The sequence below is a fragment of the Astatotilapia calliptera genome, chromosome 18 (assembly GCF_900246225.1).
Source record: "Astatotilapia calliptera chromosome 18, fAstCal1.2, whole genome shotgun sequence".
NCBI classification, from domain to species: domain Eukaryota; kingdom Metazoa; phylum Chordata; class Actinopteri; order Cichliformes; family Cichlidae; genus Astatotilapia; species Astatotilapia calliptera.
Genome location: NC_039319.1, coordinates 7048536 through 7060245, shown reverse-complemented (window position 1 = coordinate 7060245; position 11710 = coordinate 7048536).

The window sequence follows — 11710 nt, the reverse complement described above, 5'->3', positions numbered from 1 at the left end:
GGTATAGTTAGTAATTAGTACCTTTTTAGCCCTTAATTCTACCGAAATTTAGCATGTTAATTATTTGTAATTCCTAGTTTTATATATCTCTTGGAGATATATCTTTTATACACTTATAAATATAAACAGCATTTCGGTACACTGTACACTGTGTATACTGCTGTCTTGACAATAAAGCTCTTGAATCTTGAATCTTAACTATTGCTGCTTTTGATAGAAACACTAGTCAGTCAAATGAACTGCTCTTATTTTATAAAGGTCTAAAAACCAGTTGGCAAGCGGCTGGCAACCACTGGTCACTAAAACGTGTATTCCCCGATACTGGCAGCTGCTGTGAAACTAGGTGAGGGTTTGTTTGGTTGGGGGGAGGTTGACCCAATGGTAACTAGTCCTCCTGACACAGGCCAGTCAGAACACCAAAGTTGGCATAAAGGGAGCGGAGCTAAAGCAGCTTGTTTCACACAGACGTCAAACTAAAAGAGTGCAGCAAGGCTCAGAGTAAACTGAATCATACAAAGCTACTGTAGTGGAGTCCAACAACAGAAATAAAGATCTGGAAATGAGTAGGGTAAGTCACGTATATTATGTTTACCAGCATTAACAGACGCTTCTCTCTCAGCTTGAATAAGCGCACTCATACATAAATAATGCACTCGCTCCTCTCACGCCGCCTCTGTTTCTCTCACCTCCTTGACTTAACAAGTTTACATTAAAAATATCTCCTCCTGCCTGTCACGCTCTCGCCGACATCCTGCATCATCGTGAACGTAATAATCCGGTATTCATCCCGCGCCCCCCGCTGGGAGCCAGAGGAGTGTGAGCTCCACAGAACCGGAGCATGTGGGCGGCTGTGAAATCAGGATTCCCTCAGCACGGAGCAGCTTTTTAGACGCTTTCTGCTGACACAATGAAAAACTCATAATTGAGTTCTGTTCCGTGGTCGCACTGACATGAGCCTCGCTTTCTACTTCTTTACAAGATTAAAAAAGGAGAAAAAAACACAGAAAACGGAAAAGACGGCGCACAATCGAGATGATTTCAAATGGTACAAAGTGGCATTTCGGCGCATTCATGAGTCGGATTTGTGACTTTTTCAACATGACATGTATTGCAGTATCAGTCTGACATTAACATTAATACTGATGCCACACCACCTCCTCCACCATCTCTTTGCAAAGCTCCCTTTTCATCTTTTCCTGCTTTACTCTCAGTGTCAACCCCCTTTTTGCCCCGCTGTGGCAATACTTGCATCACCCACTTATAAGAACTGAAAAGCATCTTGAGTCTTTAAAAGGAGCTGCTCGTTATGAATCCCTCGTACTCTTACCTCAACTTGTGAAATTATTATAATACAAATGGTGCAGCGTTTAAACCCATTATCATTTAAATTACATTTCCTTTTTTGCGGTTTGTTTAATTTGCTGCTGAATGGGCTCAGTTTGCCCACGAGGATTGTTTAAGTTTTCTCTTATTATTTGAAGATTTCATTGTCTTTGCTCAGACACAGAACACCGTGTACTCCTTCTAACATGGTTTTTCAGACTGAATCTGTCCTTGAAAGGCCTCCGAGAGAAGAAGACCGCCCGCTAAACCTGTGCTGCTGCATTTCACACTTCCTGAAAATAAAAGTCAATGAGTCACATCACGATTGGTCTCACAGAAAATAAGCCAGGTTTCAGGATCGCCTTCACCTGTGGGAGGATGAAGCCACATCTAATGATTGATCCCAAGTGAAGGTTGCAAGATTCAGTTGCCTAGGAAACCCCATAATCTATTTACCGCCCCCTCGCGTGTCAGTCGGTAGCAGTCACTCCAGTCACCCATCTCAAAGGTCAGAAAGGTTTAACTTGGGATCGCTGACATTCATGATTGCCGGTCATTACATTACTGATAATCTCATGGAGAAAACTGGATTTAGCTCCACAGTTCAGCCGAGCTGCCAATACAAAAGATAGCCACCGTACCATCACTCATTAGTTAGAGAAGTCTAGTGTTGAACTGACTTTACCATTTTTGCTGTCACCATCTTGCTTTTTTGAAACCAAACATCAGGAGCACGCGACTGTGAAACTAGATGGGCAGTGATGGTCACGTGTGAGCCTGACTTAAAGCATCCCGTTGATCCTTTTTGACTGATAGCTGTTATAATTAGGAGGTTATGTTGTGCTGAACACAGCCTGAAACTGGCAGCCGAGACCATAAACTTATCAGGTTTAGTGATGTCACAGAAAGCAGCAGGAAAGGGTTGTTTTGTGAGATCCAAGCACCTTGGGACAACAGTTTTTGTGATTTGGTGCAATTTAAATAAAATGTAACTGAGTTGAATTGAAGAGATCCAGACATATATATTTTCTTATGCTGCGTGTGTCTCCCAGAGAACTTTTGGGGGAAATTTTCTGTGAGATCATCTAATTTATTAAGGGTTGGAAACTCACAGAGGGGAGAAAGACGTGTAGCAGACTGAGAAACACGAAGCTATTAGACTTTGGATAATAGGTAGAGCAGTTTTCACTAAAGTGGATGCCGTTCATGAGTTTCAATATTCGGTTCTGCTCCGTTCTGATCTGCAGGAGACCGAACACCTGCTGCTGCTTTTCATCAAATCTAGTTACTTTTGACTCAACAAGACGTCGTAAAATTTGAATTTAGCTTTAAAGTTGAACGAGAGGTTTTTGTTAATTTGAAATAGCGGTTCATATTTATAAGACTAAAGCGTCTTCTTTTAGAGAAATGATCCCTGTGTTAAGGGTTTATTAAAAAGTCAGCTAGGTCCCTGATAAAGATAATGTGCAGGTTTTGATTCTTAGTCCACTAAAATGATGAAATTTAAACATGAATTTCAGAAAGAAAAACTGCTGAAGATTTTATCTGACTTGTTTCACTTGTCACAGCAGCGTGCACCACTGTGAGCATCTCTTGCCAAGGATGAATGAAGATGTTTGGCCTTCTAAACAGTTATAATGCAAAAAGACAAACATTTACCACATGATCACTGCTAAACACAAAAGGAGGACTGCAGTGGGACTAAAATATCTGCAGGGCTTTGTAGCAGTGCTGCTGACACTTTCAGCTGCTCCCTCATTTCCCAACTAGTCGCCACAGTGGATTTGCATGTTTGATTTGGCACAGGTTTGACCCCGGATGCCTTTCCTAAAGGAATACTATCTTGTGACCCCCCTGAGGCTCGGTTTGTGCCTCCTCCCAGTCTTAAAATGGGGATCTTTTACATGTAAGGCAAATGTGTTAACCCCTGCACCATAACACCACAAAAGAGCTCATTATGTTAGATTTCTTCTAGCTGTATCCAAACATATTGACATGTCATAGTTACTTTCTGCTGGGTTACAACACATCACAAAAATGCTCCATAGATCTACTAATTAAATTATAAAAGTCACGAGAACTTGTAAGAAAGGAGGGCGATAAAAAACAGCTTAATTTATAAATTCACCATCCAAAACACGCGAGCTGCAATGCGGCATTATTGGAGGTACCGGTGGATACTCCACGGTCAAATCAAAGAACAAAGACTGAGACAGTCCCACACTTTGAAGTCAGACTCGAACGAGGTGATCCGACTCTGCAGACAACCTTGATCATCATTATTTGCCCTCTGACTCATCAGCCTTAATGAGCTGGCCTGTCCACAATGTCTCCACTGAGGGTGTCTGCTGTTCATTAGGGCTCCCCGGTAATTGAAAGGCACGACTCTAAATGAAGATATGATGGAAGCTGTGAAAGATAAAGACGGAATACGGGCAAGCCAAGAGCAGTGATAATGAGGCCGGGGTGTGAAAGCGTCTTTGTGCTCGGCTCTCCTTGGCTTTGATTGGGAGCCACAGAAAATAACCTTGATGATGAACGACACAAAGCAATGCCATCATACTCTTGTTTACTATAGCAACGCTTACACCGAGAGACAAAAGCGCAGTCGATGAAATCTGACAAGATTTTCATTGTATCAAAACAGCCAATTGTGACTTTCATTAGCTGAGTGTCTTTTCAACTGGTTTACCATGAAAATGCTTTGGTTAGAGACCAAGTGTGTTTTTATGGTGATATTTTAATTGTCATTCTTGTGAAAAGGTCAAATACACCTGGAGGATAAAAGCTCAAAAAGCTCAAAAAGACAAGATTTTTAAATGAGGCTGTGGATTTCCTAAAATAGTCGGTCTTAGCACATACTGTATATGTCTGGGTCTATTTCCAGCAGTGGATCCACACACATTCGGTGCTCTAATGAGTGGAAGACTGTCACTGCAAACATGTGCCTCACTGCTATGTTAGAGGATATCACCTATACCAACCTTATTTAAGAATACATCTTTTCACAGTTTTGTTCCAATATTCTGTCTTGAAGTTCAATTCAGCAACTCTGTGTAATTAATAGACTGTATTTTAAAAATGGATGTGGCCACTGTGATATTATATACTAGGTTTAGATTCGGCAGTTTTAAGCGGCAGCGTTTTCCAAGCTACCGCGTTGCTGTTTTGGAGCCAGAGGTGACCGTATTTGATCGATCAGGCGCCGACTTATCAGCATAAACCAGCAGGCTGGTTAGCCAGCTGCATCCACATCTGGTGTTGGTGCTAAGTAACAGTGTGAGCCACAAACTTCTTGGATGGGGCGTACCACTCACCAGGCTTTATCAATTGTTCCTTTATGCCAATAAAGTTGCTCTAAATGGCATTGAACAAGGTCAGGAAGCAAATAATCCACAGTAAGAGTTATTAAAACAACTGACTCAAAACCCCTCTTTGTACCAGGCTCTAAGCAGGCTTTCTATTGCTCTAAATGTTAACATGGGAGTCAATGTGGACTAACTAACTTCCTGAGCCAGCCTAAAGTGACAACTACAAGGAAACTGCATTTTTTAGTAATTCCATGTTAGCTTAATGTTTCATTTTCTTGGTTAATATTATAGATTTAATCACAGAATGTGGCAACTATGGTTCAATGAGCCAAAACTGAACATTTTTAGTTTGTTTTCTTTCAGTTGTAATTTTATTTTTTGCCCCATGCCAAACCTTTTTGAAGTAAACCTCATTCGAAGCATTCAGAGTCGGTGTTCACGTCCATCTGTGTTACGCTGCTACTGTCTAATAAGTGACCATTTGTGCGAGATTTATGAGGGGAAATTCGTGGCTTTATTAAGAGTTAGTAAATCATTGACTGAATGACTTGTACTGACGCATCCACATGATTACACAGCAGAGCTTTGCTCACACTGTATAACAAACACGGAGCTATAATTGGTCTTTAGAAGCATTAAGGCGCCGGCCACTGACAAAAGTTATGTGAACCCCTCTGTGGGAGAAAAACTGCAGTTTGTAAAGTTAACTCTCCGGAAACAGTTTCACGAGGATTCACCTGATAGTTGCTGAGTGTCTTCATGTGTGATGCAGAGAGTTTACTGCTAGTTTAGCCTTTCACTGACTAAACAAAAGTCAAACACTGACTCGGATGTGTAACTGAAACGTGACTTACACAAAGGTGACAAAACTACTGAGCTGTAACAGACGTCTGCACAGCTCCCACAGTGGTGCTGCCATAGTTACAGAAATCCAGAGCTGGTGAGCTGCTTTGTGTTTGCTGTTTCACACCCAGTGAGACTTTACAAGGTCATGTGGGATTTTTCTTTGAAATTCTTAAGAAATTTGAGCTGTGAGTTACTCCCACTGTGATCACAGGTCAGAGGATTTGATGGCAAACACACTGATGTGGACATTCACCTCTAAATCACGCACAAATGTGGGTTTGGATCTGCAGAATTTTTTTTTTCAAGGTGTGTTGCCATACTTTTTATTATTTCATGTATAGATACATCTACCTGCGTCAGTATATGTGTGAGTACTCCCTGTGAGCCAAAAGCTCAGACTTCAAACTGCTCTAAAACCTCTGATGCAGTATTTTTCTACTCATGGCTCTGTATGATGTCACTGAGGGGCTAAAATGGCTAATATGGCCATCTCAGGTATACAACTGCCTCTTGACAGCTTAAAGGGAGAGTAAAGGAGCTTAAAACAGCTTCTTACAGACAGAAGTGCTACATTGAGGCCCAGTATGAGATAAATCAGGACTATTTTGAACTGCGTCTCATGCAAAGCTCCTCTAACCAGGTTCACCGATAATAAAAATAGCTGCAAAATAGCTAAATAAGTTCCCTTTAAGTGTTTTATTTCAGACAAAGTGGCTATTAACACTGCAATTAAAAACATCTTATGCATGGGCATGAACTATGCTTGATTGCTTAAAAGTTTCTCGGTGAAGAATTTGATCATAAAGCATATCAAACAATTTCAATCTTTTGTTTATGAAGCTACTTTCATGCAGGGAGCTGTTTTCTGGGAGTTCTGATAAAGCCGCTCACCTGCACAGCACCAAACAGGAGACAGATAATTAGAGAGTAGCTCATAATGCAGAGGAGAAATTAGCAATTAGCTACAGGATGCATTTCCCTGAACAGTCAACTGAGGTAAAAAAACAAACAAATGAAAGACCTGAACGAAAAATGAATGAAGATGGCTTTAATAATCCCAGCAGGGGACGTGATTAATAGTTCTGACGCTACGTGATGAAAGCATGACACCAAATCAATTAAAAAGACACAAAAGATATATAAATTAGCAACTTAATGTAATTTTAAGAACATGCTGATCAAATATTTACTGAGTTCAGCTCAAGAAGTCAGTTTAATTCCACTCTTATTAAATTGACTCTTTAAAAACTTCAGATTTTCTGTGAAGTTTGAGTGAGTTATTTTTTTGCATGTTTTCCTCAAATTGAAATCACGGCTGATTCTTTCAGTAGAAAAAATTCAACATTTTACTGAAAAACATTCTGAGCAGACCTGTAGCAAAACTGAATTTCTTTCAATAACGTGGCAGGAATCGGCACTTCTTCAGTAAAGCTCTTTGAAGAAATGAAAATTGCTCAAATTTCCAACAGGTTGGTCTCTAAAAAATATTTTGTCCTTTTTATCACAGCTACTCAACATTGTTAGAAAATCACAAATTACAAGCCGTGCTTTGTGCTTTTGCTTTGACAGACTTTCGTTACCAGCATTTGTTGACTGGAACTGGAAACATAACAAAAAAAATAGAAACATCCTCAGAGTGATGCTGAAAAAAGTAATCAATGGATTTGTTTCTTGTAAATTAGCTTTAAAAGCTCACTAAAAAAGGTTCAGTTGATCCAAAACACCACAGCGAGAGTGCTAACAGAGACTCGAAAGGAGGATTGTCTTCTTTTCCTTCTCTTCATTTTGGACCCTTCAAATCTTGAAGCACTTCACTGTCAAACTATAAATTAGCAACTTAATGTAAGGAACCTCACATGTGGTTCCTTGAGTTTCTTAATTGGAGGCAGACGCTTGGATTCAGGAGACAGACGCTGTCTCTAGTTTTAAGAATAGGCTTAAAAACGTTCCTGTTTATAAAGCTTATATTTAGAGCTGGATCAAATGAGAATGAACGACCAACCTGGTTTGATCCGAGCTTTCTAGCTTCCTACTGTCGCCACTCGCAGTCTGAACATTCAGGTTGTCTCTTTACTGTATGATCAAATTTTTATCAACTGAAAAGAAATAAGAAATAAGGAGGAAGTTGGATCTGAAACTAGCCTGCATTAGCCCAGGAGTGTCAAACTACATTGTTGGCCCACTTTGATCTCAAGTGGGTCAGATTGGTGAAATCCCCCCTTCTGAAAAAGAAAGGCAACTTCAAAAATGCTGCAGTGGCAAAGAGAAAAAGTCTGTCAGCACAAATTACAGAAAAGTACTGAGACTGTCCTGTAATTATAAAACAACAAGTTTGTTATAAGTCACAGAAAATATCCATTTGCTTTTATTGTTGTAAAAAGCTGATAGTGAAAAAACAGGAAACTTTATGTTATTTAATTGTTTATCTGTTACTTAATTGCTTTGGTGTAGTAAGAATGGCTGTGGGAGAAGTCTCTATCAGCAGGAAGAATTTATTTCCTCCTTTACTTCTTCCAAAGCCGTCCAGTGGGCCAAATTAGACTCTTCTGGGTCCAATTCTGGCCCCTTGGCCTTATGTTTGACACCCCTGCAGTAGACTATTCTTAGAATAAAATTAGCACTGGCTTCACACAATGGACCAATCTGAGTACGTCCTGTGCCTTTATCCTCAAGCTGAAATGAATCTTTTTGTGCAAACTTGCACTAACCTCTTCTCACAGATAAAGCCAGCCTCCCACTAACATCCCGACTCTTTGCCTTTCCATTCTTTCACTTTTATTTCTCTGCATTTTGCTGAACCTGCGCATTAAAACTTTGATTTCAGCCACATTAACCACTTTCAGCGCATTTACTTTGAACTAAAAGCGAAATCGGCAGCACTTTTCCGAGACCCAGTATCAGGTCACGTCCCTAAAACTGTCTTGCATTTACACTTCATCACTTTCTATCTTTTTGAAACAAGCAATTACAGGAGAAAGATCTAAATATGATCAAGTCAGTCGCACAGCAAAGGCAATCTCTCTCTGGGAGTTAGACTCCGCTGTGCTCATTTACTTTGCAGCTCTTATCGACTTTGCTTTTCCCTCTCTAAGAAGTAGAATTTACATTTAAATGTCATCGCTTATCCTGCCCAAATTGCTGCAGTGAATAGAAGCCACGAGTAAACAGCAACACTATGCCTGGATGGCCTCTTTTTCTTTTTTTTGCAGGGGAAAATAAATGTATGTTTGCCCAAACTTTGATTTAAAAACTGTGTGTGTGCTGCAGTACTTTTCCGTGCGTTTTAGTTGTGAGCCACCTTGATGTGGAAAAAACCCCAGTGAAAAACACTTCATGACCTACGCTCACTACACCCACTCACGCTGCTTTATTTTCAGCTTTAAACACCAAAACACGGCTCAGGGTCCTCTGCCTGTTATTCAGTCAATGAATAAAAGGGACACACGTGGGCATGAGGCACAAAGAGGAGAACTAAACCGGTTCATCAGGGTACAGTCACCTTACAGTAAATGCAGCGGTTTGGGGAGGGTGGATACCTGTAAAGCTGGCTGTTACTTTTAGAGGAACTGAAGACTTGAACCACAGTTTGTGTGATCAGAAGAAAAGTGGAATTAAAAGCTGTTACAATTATAACGTCGGGGCTCTGCTGCACAGGTAGGGTGAAGTTTTAGGTGATTATGAGGGGGCTCAGAGGAAAGCTCAACACAGACACAAGTCAGCTGATATGGTCTGGATATCTGAGCAGGATTCATGCTGGAAGGCTCTAAGGTGAGGAGGCCCAGCAGCAGTTATTCCTCTCAGCTGGGTCTGTATTTCACTAGAAGAGGAGGCTGAAAGGAGGGCGATCTGGGCATCTCTGCTCAGATAATTTTGCTTGGGTTTATGTCAGCTGAAGCCAGTTCTCTAAGACAGGCCTAACAGACCCTGGTGGTGTCAAATCATAAACCCTAAACCAGATGGAAGAGAGGTCAGGGTCAGTCACTACTGGGTGCTGTGGTGTTGTCTTGAAATCTGAGGAAATCTCCACCATCTGTAAATCTCTCTGTGACTCACAGACGCCATGTTTGGAACTCAAACCTCCCCCAGGTAATATTTGCCCTGAGGGATGATGTTATGGCATCATTGAGAGAGATCTGGCTGTTTGTTAAAAAGCAGGATTACTCTAATGAGGGTGCATGTTTTTACCCAAAACTAATCAGGTCATCTTTAGTGGCTAAAACTAACCAGTGAGTAAAAGTGAAAGAGAAAATAATTCAGCAAGTGTTAAAAAAAAAGCCAAACAAACTGTAAAACGGTCTCACGGGGGCAGGAATCAGCATCTCCTGGCTGACGAACCTGTGCTGCCACGCTTCCAGCCTCCTGCTGCAGGCTTTGCAGGTCTTTGACAGAGGGCCATAGAGGACTGCAGCGGCTGCTGCGTCAGAGCATCGCTGCCAAAGGACGACGCAGGAGACGGTAAACTGAACAGCAACATATAGTGTCCCAGGATGATAACATGGTACAGCTTCAGCTTGAAAAAAAAGGGAAAGGTGGCTTCACGTTCTGCAGTCGCAACATTAAAACTATGGATTATAGCTCAATAATACATAAGGGAACAGAGTGACACTCCTCTTATTCTGCTACACAATAGATAGTAAAAATATATATGTAGACATTTTACAGGTTGGATTATTTTCGTCCCTTCACTTTTTCCTCTTGTACAAACCAAAATGGATTAATGTCACCAGCGACTTCTTAGAGGAAGAGGAATTGATCTTTTTTTTAATTTAATATTAATTTCTGAGTGAATCTTTTGGAAAAGTGTTTAATGAAAAATATATCATATTAAGGCTCATGTCACTGCAGGCTGCTACTGTGCAAGCATTTTGAAAACTAGCTTTATGCGTTTTAAAGTTGTATCACTTAAACACTTTAATGAAAGTGCTGAGTCAGCAGTTTCATAAACCACTGGCTATAAAATGTGTGGAAGGAGCAGCTGCCAGCCTTCTTCCAGCTGCAGCAGGGGTGTCAAACATAAAGCCTCTGGGCCAGAATCGGCCAGGCCAAGACTCCAATCCGGCCCACTGGACATCTTTAGAAAATGTAAAATGAGTTTGACATCCATGATCAAAGGGATAAATATAGCAGGACACTTTACTAATCCTTCTCATGAAACTGGATCAAGTAGCTGAAGCGGGAGTATTCAATGTTTCCATTTCATAATGTCATAACATATAATGATCATTTAAACCCAATTCTGCAGAAGTCATTGGTTAAAGCAAGTTAACCGCCTCTCATTATGTAGCTGAATGAAACTATTTTTAATGGAAAAAAGAAAAATAAGAATATCACCTTAAGAACTCATTTTTAGTCCAAATTCCTTTTAAAAACAATCAGTTTCTGGTGCCATGGTAATAAAAGTTTCAAGTTTAAAGATTATATCCTTATGACAGGATATGATTGAGGACAGTCAAACTTCAGTTTTCCAACCCTTTCCAGTCCTTCGATAGCTCCAACACCACCGTGCTGGTGCTACTTAATCATCCCACATTTCACCAGTTTACGAACATACGTAGTGTTTTCAGCTACACAAAAATCAGTGGGAAGAAATTCACAGTAGACTGCATCTGTGGGCTGCCAGTAACAAGCCCCTCAGAGATGCTTTCTGTAAGGCCAAACGAGAAGTTTGCATCGCCCTGGATCACTAAAAACATCAGCAGAATTCATCCCCAATCTTTGATTATCACATAAGATTAGCTGTTGGTTAGGATTTGTTTACTGCCAGCAGTAAAACACTAAACCACAGCAGTAGAAAGACTACAAAGTGGTCATAACTTTAACTTCACCACTACCACGTGCTGCATTTAGGGATGATGAATGCCCCCAGCAACTTCTGCAGTCTGTTGGCAAACAAGAGTTTAAGTAAAACATCTATCAGTTATAAAAACTTGTTTCAAAGTAAATAATACAAATCAGTTCTTGCGGCAGCTTCACAGCCCACACTTTGGAACCCACTGAATCTACACTACTTTAAACAAAGGAAAAAGTCGGGTTGCTCTTTAGTTCTTTCTCTCAGGGTGTTCATCTAGTTTGCATGAGGAATTGGACGGTTCATTAAATGTTCACACGTAGGAGGATTACACAGTTTGTCTTGTCCGGCCCACCTGAGATCAAATTTGGCTCCTAAACTGAAGCTTCTTCACACAAAGACGCAACGAAACCATTAAAGTAACAAAAACAAAGGAGACATG